Genomic DNA, 14542 nt, shown 5'->3' on the forward strand with positions numbered 1-14542 from the left:
ATTTATGGAGCCGAAAAGGTACATGCGTTGACTTTTATATTTTACGAACTAAGAATTATCACTGAATTGCTTCGTTAAAGTGTTTGAAATAAATATTGTCTTTTTTTTATTTGAATCAAATATGCAAAAAATATAATTTTATAATACTAAATTAAATATGAATTATAAATTCATTTATTGTTTGGTGGTATCTACTTTTTTTTCAATAGTAGTATCAATGCTATACGATATCGGTGAAATCCAAGAGCAAAGCCATTAAAGTATGTTATCGAACTAGAGTTTTATGTCGTAAAATTGTTAGGTTTCCTTCGCTTCTTAATTTCTAAAGTAATATTTACAAATAAGTAAACAACGTAATTCAGATATTTTGTTTTTAAGATAATAAATAAAAAGATTTATTTCAAATTTTATCTATTTTATATTTTGACATTTAGTAGTTCCTAATTGGAAATTCATTTTTTATTAATTGGGCCTATGTAGTAGGAGACAGAAATGGTGTGGTAAGGTACTAATAAAAGCGAAACTAGGGACTGGATCTACTTTTTTTAGCGTCATACTCTCTTCTCTTCTTATTCTGTTTCCGCTATTCCAGTCGAAAAAGAGAAAGTGTGGAGCGGTCCTACCCTACTTCGTCTTTCAATTAATACGTAAGTAAAGAAAATCGAAAACATTACGATGTATGCATTTTATTTAAAATTCTTTATTGACTGGAGGGCCTATGTGTCTTCGTCTAGTCCATTAAAACATAAACTTATAAAATATAAAGGAAGGATACGAATATCTACTTAAAAAAACATGAAATTTTAATTCTGACAAAATTAAAATGGCAAAGGTCTTAAGCATTGCGTCAATACACTCTAATATTATAAGTAGTGTATATAGAGATGTATGAACAAACGAGTGACGCGATGACAAGGTTTATAACTATTAATGTAACTCAAAGGTGTACGTGCCAGTAATCCTCATGTAGTGGTTTTAGTCACGTCAACTCGCCACGCGATCTGCTTTACCAACATTGTCAATCTGAACCAACAAAAGTCAATTTTAAAAGTCATTAGATTAACAGCCTAAGCCTTGAAATTCGTTGTGCAAAATTACACTATAACCGTATCCATAAGGTAAAAACACGTACCAAGTAAAATTATAAAATATATGTAAAGTTATATTTTATTTATCTTTGTTGATGGGGGATAGACAGAGACAACTTGTAATTAAATAAAATACTTAGTACATTTTGCCTATGGTAACGTGGTCAAATAAAGCGGCGCTCAACGCTACTAGAAGTCATACAAATATACATATGGACGTTAGAACTACGTAACTCATTTTTATAAAACAAATACAATCGTTTTGAGATAACTATTAGAACTACTCCTGGGTAGATCACCTTATGTATGTACGAGTATACACGTATTCCCCTCATAACAGTTTATATAATACAAGCAACCCTTTCTCTCAAAAGTACCGCCTTTATTAGTCTCGTGGATGATGCATGGGATTTATTTATAGCATAACTCTTTCACACAAGCCAATGAGATCGTAGTACGGCAGGAGAGTAAAAAATGTATAGTGGTTCTTATAAAAAACATAAAAAGGCAAAACACGCGGAGCGACGCGGCGCGCGCGCTGCTCTTATAGGGGTATAATAATAACCCTTTCGTGTCGGAAGGGTTAACCAGCCAATCAGAATTGAGGCGGGGCTGTGGTAAATTAAAAAATATAAAAGATTCGTTTTGTTGCTTCATGATTCTATGACAATTAGTTATACATATAGTTTATTTATTGTTAGGTCAAAGGTAGAAAATATGACCATATTTAAATTGAGAGAATGATATATGAATTTAAATGGAATACAATGATTCTGTTCTTTTCTATAAATCATAAAAGATGTAAGTTACATATCAAAAACAGGAAATCGGTTAAAGCAAGCGTCGCCATTAGATGCTGCCACCGCGTCAGATAAAATGCTCCCGCATATACGCCCTGGTCACAAATGAATTAAATGCGGTCACCCTCTCTCAGCAATTGAAGACAACTGGCACATACTTTTATGAGTACAGTCATAAAAAAAATTGTTTTCCTTATTCTGTGTATACATAAAATCCATTTTTTAACTTAAGCAATTTTAAAAGACAGGCAGTAGGTAATCTCAATTTTTTCTAGCAAGATTGAATATCATCTTGTTCCGAGCCATATATTTTAGTGGGACGTTCTTAACAAATAAATTTTAAACATCTAAAAAGCGCTACCTCATGCGTTATATATTTAACAGTAGGCCTATATACTTTTTTGCAGAAAAAAACATCTAAAAAACCATACTTACATATGTATGGTTCAATATGTCATTTATTTAATTCAAAAATAAGTAAATACTGAGATAGTAACGTTTTTAGTTGAATTTATACTGACAATATTAATTTCGTGCATGACTATCAACAATTTATAGACATGTATTTACAAATTATCACTTAGTTGGTCTTCTACATGTATTATTAACATAAATAAGATAGATCCTTGTTAATAACGCGTACGATCTAATTATATATTTATTGTAGTTTAGCGGCTCTCTTTTATCACCCGTATTATTAATATATCAATACCAAATTTTTAAGATAGATATATAGAATTAAACATTAGATGAAAAATTTAAATCTAATTTATGCAGAAAATTCATATTTGTCATAGAGACATACTTATATGTAGGTAGTTGAAGTTGTTCTCAAATACTTTTTGTATAATTTATGTTATTTATCAATCATTCTCAATTTTATTAACTGTGTGCCCTTATTGATATTTTATTATTTAAGTATAGACGTCTAAACTTTTGTATGATTATATTTTATGATTTGTATAATACATAATAAATACTATAGTATGACTGACACATTTCAAATGCGTATCTGGTATTTCATTAATTTCGTAGAGCTCAGTTTTCTTATTTTTTGAAGTAGAGTTATTTGATATGTTAATAAATTACGTACGATTTATAATTAATCTTAACAAGTATTTATGTGTGTAATATGTATCTATTAAATTCGATTATTTAACCTTATTTAAATAAAAAACGGTGGGTATAATTTATAATAAAAATAGTCTTCATCTTTTTAGTTATCTTAACTGTTTGAGGTTAACTATGCCGTCGCAATTTAAGTATATTTATTTATTGTGTTACATATTGAAACTTCTTTTAAATAATTTGGAACATATAAAATATTTATAAATATTCAAAAGTTTTAATAGACTTAACTATATGTACATAGTCTTCAATTAATAATTTCAATTAGGTATCCATGTATACATATTTATCTTCTTATATACATATTTGTTTACGACACGCGGTAATCTCGCGCAAACCACGGTATGTACAGGGAGCCTAGTGCTGAGACACTCCTTTCTCTACTATTATATTATGCATTTATTCTAATTTTATTAGTTTTCACCATATATGTATAAGAGTAGTGCTTAACTTTACTACATAAGGGATCCACAAAGGGGCAAATAATGAACTTTTATTTTCCCTAAATACTTCAATTTTGTTCCGAGTCGACATTGAATGAAATAACACCGTGAACGCCTACGTCATATAAGTTATGTATGAACAACGTGTCGCTATGACAAAACAACAATAACACAGCTATGGGAATCATAAAATTGTCCCCTATCATCGAACTCGAATAACTTTGTTTAGTTTTTCTTTTTACTTATAATTCGAAATCGAGTACATAATGAGGTGCCTTTTAAAATATCATAAAGAATGACAAACTAGTGTAGCAAAAGCGTCAGTGTAACGTGGGTATAGGGGCGTATTCACAGCGAGACCGCTATGAGGGCGATTGTTTCATGTCTAATTGGTAAAGTAGCACGGCCTAATAGCCGCCGGACACGACAACCACCTTCTTGCGATTAATGCTTCTATCATTTATATTCACTATAATCCCAAAATATTTATACGTTTGAACTTACATGTTATTTTGGTTTAATTTGTTAGTAATATAACTTGATAAAATATAATAACAACAATTTCTATTTATTTGCTATAGTCATTTCTTCGCGCTTGCACCAAAGCAAAAAGCTCGACGCTGAGTTCTGCCACTCAACACGCATTGCCTAGAAAAATTAGGCGGAACGTTGGGAACGTTGGGACGGAATGTCTTAACACTAGGTTCTCTCTGCTTACCCTGCTGTAAGTCGGATACAGCGTAAAGCATGTTTAATTTGTTTTGCTATAGTTACAAGAAGTATAGACTAAAGCATATTTTATCTATCTACACGCACGATATCACGCTTCGAAACACTTGGGACAACAAGTAGTTTCGTGTATCACTATCACTACCAGCAGTAATCCCGCGGAGGCCGCCGAGGCGCATTAGTCAAATTAACACGGTATAAAGTTCGCCGTGCCCCTGATTAGGAGCCCGAGCCCCGAGCCCCGAGCCCCGCGGCGCGGGCGCGACTGCCTAATTGACCTAAAAGTGCTCAACACGAATCGTTCGAATACACTTTATAACACATAAGGGCTGCCACTGTTATATTTTCTTTCACTTTCCAAAATGCTTAGCTGAACTCAGTGTTAACTATGACTAGCAAAATATGAATGGATATTGTAATGTTAGAATAAAAATTTTTATAAATTAATTAATGTAGTATATAAGTAGATATTATTAAGTACTAAACTATGTACCTACTCCTGTATTATGAAATTGCTTGTGTAACTCAAGTCGTTGATTCTTATAATTGTTTTTTGAGATAAACAATTGATTACAGACTAATATTAATATGATATTTTAGAGAAAAGTGTAGCTAAAAAGATAAGATTCAACACCGTGATTTACAAATCACAGTGTTACCAGACTAAAGAAAAAGAAATGATTTAGGTATAAGCGCTCATAAAAAATTTCAAATCCACAAAATTCGGGAAGGTTATCTATATTCATAATAAAATATATATTTGAGGACACCATATGTAAATTGTAAATGTATAAAATTTCAAACAAAATAAGCCCTGATTAATAGGCGACATGGTTGTGTCGGATTGATAGTCCCGCGCCCACTAACCCTAATCAAATGAATGGCGACCGGACTCTGATTAACGCCGCGAGTCGTTCATTTCCATAGCACCGCGTCGCCGTCGAGAGGCGCGCCCGATTTATGTTCTAGAAGTCATTGGAATCGTCATTACTAGAGTGTCGATTCTAATATGTCATTTGCAAATTACGTTAATTAATGACCTTTTATATTGAACAATGGCTGACTATTTGACAGACTGTTATATATTGTATATAAGGGAAATATATTGATAAACAATTGTATAGCGGAAGAAGTAAACGCAAACTATACCCATTAACAAGTTGTAATGAACGCATACTGCGTGGACTCTATATTAATAGCATCAGCTCTCAGTTCTCGGCAAACTCCAACAACTTTGTTTGACGTAATTAAAATCCATCTCCCTTGAACGGCACGCAGGCATCCGACGTGTAATTTTCCTTTCAAAGAGAACTTCCGTTTTAGCTCCTCCCCACCCTAATGAAAGATTACTTTTCTCAGCCTAAAAAGGCTTTTAAGCAACGCCAGCAAAATGACCGAAGTTTTATACTTTAATGACTTAGTACAAAATTTGCCGATTCCCGAAGAAATTTTAAACTTAGATTAAGATTTCGATGTTCGAAATTGCGAGATATTTTCGAGAGATTTCCAAGCGTCAACTACAAAGTATGAATATTAAGCAATCAAGTCTAATTACTTTTTAATTGCTTTCATATTTTCCAGAGCTTGTTGTTTCTACGGGTACAGCATATTTTATTTGTGCCATGTTTTTGTTAAACAAACGGTCCTTCTACCGTACCACTGACATCGCAGAGTATCAGAATTTATCAGATCAAACAAGGAAAAGGAGTGTTCAACGGGTGGCGGTTCTGGCAGTAGATCGCGCGACGTCGGTAACGGCCGCGTACTTATTAATTGCTCGCTCCCCTCGTCGCTGGACCCGCAGTGAGGGCGCAAAAACGTCCTCCCGAGTCCTGTCAGTGAGGGAAAAAATCAGTGAGCGATCGTCCCCTCGCGGCCGAGTCCATCATATTGATTGAGGGTGGGGCTGCCATTGGTCAGCGTCCCCGCGCCCGTTCATTTATTATAGACAGTGATGCTGCCGCACTATGCGATGCCCTCGTAGACGTTCGCCTCGGGTCTGAGAAGCGTCGTCTGCTATGCTTTCTTTGCTATATATTTTAAACAAATATAAACGTATATGCTTATAAAAATATTTTAAGTTTTTTATAATATTTTAATTTAATATATATATTCGAAAAAGTCCTATTTATTGTCTATATAAGTAAATAAAAAAAACAAGAAAACGTTGAGATGAGTTGAGATTGTAAATGATAAAGAAGTTCTTTCTTTATTTAAATTGATCTTAAAAGAAAAGTTGTGCGTGCTATCAAAGGCCTCTAAATCCCAGTAGAATTATATCGATTTCTTTTATTGCCTGAAAGACCCGTCGTTGTAGTTATACATAACGAGACAGGTAAAATTTACAAAATGTTTTACATTACTTTGAAACACATGAAACACAATAGTATTAAAGCGGATTGCACACGGAATACGTTTTTAATATTATATAAATAAATATCAATAAAGGTACCCAGGGTACCTTTAAGAAGTTACTATTTTAGCAACTATACTATTTCTAAGGTTTTAAATAAAGTTGATTAAACATGTATCCACACTATTCAAGTACTAATTAAAAGTATTTCATTAGATACTGTCATATACGTCACTATTTTTTTTACAAATTTCGATACAAAATAAACAAATATCCAAAAATCAAATGTAGTGTCAGCACTATGCGTAAGAAAAATAAAACTGGAATGAAGGAAAAGTTTTATTCTTCTTAAAATATGTAGAGAAAGTGAAAAGTAAGTGGGATGTGGGGGCGGCGGTCAGCGGGATGATGGATCACCGCCGAGCCTGCCAGGACCTCTCCTTTCTTTTATTCCCAATTACACCTACAAACACACAACAACTTATTTAAGTTACGATGGATATAGATGCTTTATTGGCCAATACTCGATAAGGATATTTGAAGAAACGTTTTAGTTTATTTTCGAGACCTTTTGAGGTAATTGACTAATATAATTTGAAAATATTGCAGATACTACTACAATTTATATGTTACTCACATATATGTTTTATATTCTAAAATATTAATTATTTGAATTTAAATAGACTTTGTGTTTCAATTTATAATTCAATAATTTAAAGATATATACAAAAAATACACGCAAAATTTAGCCCGTCTAAATGTGGTACCAGTACTATTTGTTCAACAGCCATGCATCTCGAAATGGATAAAAGTGTGTGTCATACATGGGGATGCGGTAGCTCGTGTGGGCGCCCCCGTCCCCGCCCCGGCGTTGCCAGGCAACCGTTTGTTTTCGCGCACCGACACTGGGCGGGATAGAAGGGGTAGGCTCCATGATTGATCAGCCTATCCCGCCACCAAATGCCTACAGCCACACTCGCCTCTCGATATCGTTCATATTTTTAAAAATCATTCCTTTCATTACTCACATACGAGCGTAGGTATAGCTATAAATTTATAACATTTTTCGTGTAAATTATTATATATATACGTATCTTTTTTACTTTTTAATACGCACACACATAATATAGTGTTAAAGCACTTCGTTCTCCATTTTCCATATATCTATAGATATAACGTATTGATACAACAACCAAACACAGGAAAACGATATTACTTTAAATACAAATATTTCTCCTTGTGCGAATCGAACTCTATTGCTTGTACAGTCTGGTATTTTCCAACTACGTTACAACAGTGACATAGTGTATAGCTATATATAAGTTATATATAGCACGTACTATACGTGCCACAGAAATATTTTTTATATATAAAAAAAAATGAAAGGACTGAGGTTCCTAAAAACTTATTCATTGTACGAACATTGAATATTCATAAAGTTAAATGTTTTAGGGCGCTACTTTATAATTTGCTACACTATAGAGACAAAGAAACTCAAAAAATTGGGACCTATATTTTATAGTTGATGTAATATTTTTGCAAATTCCCTCAAAGCGTGTCGACCGTTTTAGGAAAATGTTGCAATAAAGTTTAAAAAATTTTGCTCCTTTTCAAATGGCATTTGCTTTGTTTCTTTTGTTTACGCACAAAGAGTTTATGTCAATATTCAAATTCGCAGAAGTAGTGCACAAAGATTTGCATAACCATTTGCAAACTAGAACGTCTTTAAAATTTTTAACTGAACGACATTTATGTTTAAAATATGTTAAGTCTTAATTAAAAAGAACTAGCGACTCGCTCGCGGCTCCGTGCGGCCTATACCTACGAGAAAATTTATTTTCTCATCTGAACTTACAACTGTTACTTTTATATCCAATGACATTATCATTTATAAGATAATATCCATACATTGATAACTAAATTTTCAGTCAATATAACATGAAATTATTTTGTAGTAATATTGTCGCTTATATGTACTTAATTCTTTATACTGAAATATTTTTTTATTTACGAGTATGAACCGATTGAAATAAAACAAACACTAAATGTTAGAAAAAATTTACGAAAACTGCATTTAAATCGTCGTTTCTGAGATTAGAGGAAAGACAAGTACAGAAAAACAAAGAAACAGACTAAAAATGGAAAATATTATTGTTTTGGGTTCTATTACATTGTCCTAATAATACATTTTCTCATATATCTTCCATATAATGACAACGATGGGCTACACTCCTATCATATATCTATATCTATATAAATATAATTTATTCTATATGTAATAACCTAAGTTATTAAATTTTACGAATATTACTCACATGCAAAATTATCTAAAAGCAAACTGAGAATCTCACTTCAGTGAAGCTACTTGAAAAATGTAATAAGCCAGCATATTTCCATGCATATCTTATCAAGACATTCCAGGGGCGGACGCGTGCCGTCTCAAATTACTCCTATTATTTTATAATTCCTCCTACTTACGTTTTGAATATTAATGACATTCCAAAGCTTTTGTTCCATACGACTCTATGAAAGGAATTTCCGCCACTGTCACAAATTTTCCAAAACGAAATTAGAAAAGATCTACGAAAATGATACTGTCGAATATTAATATCATTTTCAGGCGTTACGTAATTATGATCTTTTTTATTCGTTCATATAAGTTCTTTAAATGTTATAGAGGCCGTCGTGGCGTGTTATAGAGGTCGTCGTGGCGTGGACATGCGTGTGACTGTAAATGTGTAGGTTGTGAGTTCGGATTTTCTCACGGGGTTATGAAATAATTTTTTTTTAATTTCTTCGAGAACGGAAGTGACTTAATGGAAACAGTGTCGTAAAACTAGGCTCTCAGATTTTCTTTGCCTACCCAGCTACGTACGGAATATAGCGTGAAAAGTGGCTAAAAAGTGGCTTCATAACATTTCTAAGAAATCAAAAGAATATATTATTTTTAAATTAAACTTTGTGGGTTATATTATTTTACAATCATTGCCTGTTTCAAAACTATTGAGTTGTCCAATTAATCTATACATCTCTCACGTTTGAGAAGTTAAAAAACCCAACCCTAACGGCTGCAATAAGGTGGATTGAGAATTTTATTAACTTACAAAAAACGCAGCACACGCGCGTAAGAAATCCGATTAAAAAAGGGGTAAGGGCTCGTGACAAAAAAACGCTATGGACTCTACAACCTTAAGGTTGAATTAGTTGATACTGATAGAGCTATTTGGTCGTGTTTAAAGCTCGAAACGGCCGATTGTTTCGATATCTACTAATTGGATCATACGGTAATCGATAACTTGTCCGTTGCAATGTGTTTTAACATCTGCTCTTTCTACTATAAGATATAGGTATAATAATAGACTCGTTTTAGATATATTAAGATTTTATTTTAAATAATCCACCTCGCCATTAAATTTTACCTATACGTAGTGAAAAACAAGAGAAGTTCGTGAAAATAATATGACTTTATTAAGAGATTAAGGCCGGTATTTGTACAAATCGCTCTCAACTCTGACATCGATCTTGAGAGCGATTTTGAGATGTCCTTTTTATTTTCATAATTTAGAAATATTGGTCTTAGTGTACGCATATATTAACATCTTATTAGGAAATGCTTCCCACTTACATACATATAAACAACAGTCTTCCTTCCTAAATACAATATAAAAATTGATTTTATTATTGAATTTAAATAAAAAGTATTATTTTTTGACACTAAGACAACACGTTTTTCTATATAATATTCTGTATTTATCTTATGAATCCCTCTTTTTTATCACGTCATCTGTATAATACATTTTAAATTATAGTCGTGTGGCGGTTAATCTAATTCAATATTTTTGTATACAAATCTAACAGGTGATGTCTTAAAAAAACTCCATGTCCACAGAAAGCTGTTGGACTCAACTGTCACGGTTATCATATATATTTTTTGCTTTAAACAAAAACTTAATAATAAACAGAACGCTGCGGTCGTAAAAGGGTTGAACAAAAAACGTAAAAAAAACGCTTTTATATTTGCCCAATAAAGAATTGAAAGTGTTTTATGGTTTACGAACATATCCATTAATAGGTACGTTTTAATTAGTTACATATGATATTTAATATAGCGTTTTTATGATTGTATATACGAAATAATTATGTTCTTATATAATCTATTTTTATAAAGTGTCTTCATGGTTAAAGCTTAGTGTCAAAAAATTTTGTCTATTTGTTAAAATAAATATTAACATTGAGTGTTAATATTTATTTTAACAAATAGACAAAATTTTTTGTCACACGTGTAAATATTTAATTATTTATCAAGATAGGAAAACGGTGGATATTATAATATAATAAAAAAAAACTATAATATGTAAGTAAATTATATTAAATAATTTACTTACATATTATAGTTTAATAAAAAAATAAATAGGAATACGGAAGAAATTACAAATGAAAGTATTTCTTCAACTCATTGGCATGAACGCATAGGTGGGCTGCCTCAATGTTCATTTGTCAAAAAAACTTGCACTGTCGGACAAGTGCTTCAGTATAAAAACTTACAATAGAAAGGGTTAGAGAATAGAGAAGGGTTCCAAGCGCATGATATCCGTATAAACATCGTGTAATTGCACATTACAGGTAAAGGGTTTTTTTTTTCATTATTCAAATACATTGATTATGTTATCTTAGTTTTTAATTAAAATAAGTTGAAAAAGGGTAGATATATATTCAATAGATAATAACATCTATAATTTAATACTATACATATACGAGTAGATACACAACTTAACTAAGCCTTGCCTTATTTCTGTGAAGACCTGTTAAGTTATGGGTTCGATTCCCAGTCAAACAAATGAAACATTTAATATTTAATAATAATAATAATACTTTATTGCACTAAAATAAACAAAGAATCAGTAGAGTAACAGTAATTACAGAAAGATAATACAAAGTGCAATGGCAAACATTTAATATTTATTTTGGTGTGCAAGTTATGTAATAAAAATAATAATCTATATCTTCCATTATAATATTTAGAGAAATTGTGTAATTATCGAAAACATATTTTTTTGCATATATCTACTTACTACTAATAAATATATCTAGTTTCGTAACGTTATAGATAGTTGATAATTAAATTTAAGTTAGTTGATAAGGTAAGAGTGTTTGTCCAATTGGTGATAGTAGTTAGTGAAAAATGGTAGTAAAAGTGGTAGCAAAATTGCGTCTTATTAAGAAGTGGTACTGCCACTATTATCAGCTTATAAATAGGCTTATAATTAATATAATTCATTTCTCTCTTTTTTTATAAATATAACTCAGAGACTCTCGACTTCATTAATTTAAAATTATATATTTCTCTTTATAACATGATTATAACATGTCTTTACTATTATAGTATTCCACTGAATTCTCTTATACATGTACACCAACATAATTTATCGTAGGTAAAAAAAATAGAAAAAGTCACAATCAATTCATTCCCTTTTATTGCGCCTGATTGTCAACCGATAAAGGGATGAATGCAGTAACTGTCCGCAGAACTAATTTATAAATAATTGAGATTTCATTTTTTGCAATATTTAGGGGATTTTTGAACATAAAAAAAGATAACAAAAAAATCCTTTTAGTAGCCTGTAGGTATTAAATAAATAATTAGCATCTGGTTATTTATGTAAGTAATAATTGCATTAGAATGTATCTATATAAATTTAATTCTTCTTAATTCTTCTTATATAAATTTATTGTTTATATATTTTTATTATTTTACATAGGTAATTATTTTTAAAATATTAAGATTGTTAGTCAGTTCTTTTTTGGATAGGTACTTAATTATTATTGAGATGTCATATAAACAAGATATCAATACTTTATAAGCAATGCTACTTTGTTTTCACATACTACGCCTATATTATTATTATTACAAAATTTAGTAAACTTAAATTGATTAAAGTAATAGTAAAATAAAAAAGATGAGATTATATTTTTTGTATAATAACGGCAATCAATCGATTCAAAGTAATGATTACTAGTTTCAAAAGCACCCTTTCTGACCCACTTTTTACCCATTTTTAACAATTTTTCTGTTCCCTCTTCAAAAGCTCCCTTTGAAAGGCCGGGCGTGAACGAGTTGATGATATTACATTTTTTAGCAAAAAAAACGAGAAATTTACGAACAATCTACTATTAACAACAAAACAGTGCCGTTGTGCTCATTGTGTTAGTTTTTTGCAAGATCGCGTGCGCTTGCGCGTCGGCGGGCGTCCTTCCAAACCCTTCCCAGCGCGGATTGAACCGGGAACCCTTCCCGCTCGGCCTATGTAGCGCAAGGGGAGGAAGAGTATATCTGCCACAATTCGCATGTGTGCCGCGCGACAGCTGCATCCAGTTTTTCTATATACGCTCTCATATTTTTTCACAATGCCCGAATGCAGCGCACCCTTGAAACAGTTTGCGTAATCGATGACAAAACTAAACATTCCGCCCGGTGATTTCCGTATTTTTGGAATACACTGTGTGAAGAGCAATGGCTTCATTGATGAATCAAAGTCTCTAACAATCTATAAAACGTATTTGCTATGAGATTAATTTTATTTTATATCCCATAACGTGCATGCATATATGAGAATGTGAAAGAGAGAAATAGCTAGTAAAATAACATTTCATTAATAAGTATAACTAGTTTTTGTTGGTAGTGACGTTTTTTTATTATTACAATAAATTATGTAACTTAATTATTGAATTTAAAAAAATAAATAGGCATTGTTTGTAAATTTTTTAGCTTTCATTTTGTATTAATTCACATCCTAAGAAAAATTGCCTTCTCGAAACGAAATAAATCAAACTGAATTTAGTTTAGTTCAATTGAATTTTAATATATGGAAACAAAATATATGGTATCGTAGTGTCCGATCTATTTCTCAGAAGAACATTCCTAATTGTAGTCATTTAATTTCCTGTCACCAGGTATAAGATGTCGATATTAAACTAATAAAAATACTGTAAATCAGACCTCCGAAATGTAACAAATATATTCAATATTTATTATAACACTTGCTAACTCTGCCTTCCTTAATACAAAGCTGAAAAAAAAACTTTATATAATTGGGTACATATTCATCATTGCTAATATATATCTAATAATACTAATAATACTACCGTATATTTTAAATATTCGGTAGTATTAAAGTTTTAATTTTTTTTAATTCATTTAATTTTTTTGTTAAATGCTACCTAACCAGTCCTACTCCCATAAACTCTATTATAATTTTTTCTTGTAATTGTACGGCCACAAAGGGAGATATGCTTAAGAGAGTGGTGGAACCAATAATATGGTAATGTAATTTCAATTTAACTCACTGCATAATTCAATATTAAAAAAAGCTATACTTGAGTTATCATTGAATTAAAGATTACTATATAATAGCCTTGAACTTTTAAAAATTTAAATTATCAATTAACATTCTAGGTTTCTTCTTAATTAACTCTTTCGTTTTACAAGAGTCACATAATTTCTATCTTCACATGAAACTAAATAAACAAAAGCTTGTCAAGTTAAGGTACATTTAATTTTGATCTAAAGCAAAGTATATGAAACTTTATATGTAACAATTGTATTTACATTTTATTTATTCAACGCACGGATTCTATTACTAGGCACAATGGTCTCCCATTGATTTATGCAAAGCTAAGAGCTGCAATTGTCCACTTTTTGCCCACTGTCGGGGTGGACTGAGGGGTGGCCGAGTAGGGTGAAACTTGCATACATTGTTACTGGCCATTCTTTATTATTTTCTTCTGTGAATAAAATAAATTTATATTCGCTTACGTCGTCGTCGAAAATGACTACCGCCGACTAGAAATAGCACCCAAATATATTTTGTAAACTAATAAATTTGATTTACAAAAGTGAATTGTTTTTAAAACAAAGTAAGCTGTTTAAATAGCAAAGTAATACCCTTTTTCAATTAATAAATAAAACAAATGTAGTATAAATAGGATAAAATATTTTAAGTT

The sequence above is a fragment of the Heliconius melpomene genome, chromosome 17 (assembly GCF_056956725.1).
Source record: "Heliconius melpomene rosina isolate 202511_hmr_F chromosome 17, ASM5695672v1, whole genome shotgun sequence".
NCBI classification, from domain to species: domain Eukaryota; kingdom Metazoa; phylum Arthropoda; class Insecta; order Lepidoptera; family Nymphalidae; genus Heliconius; species Heliconius melpomene.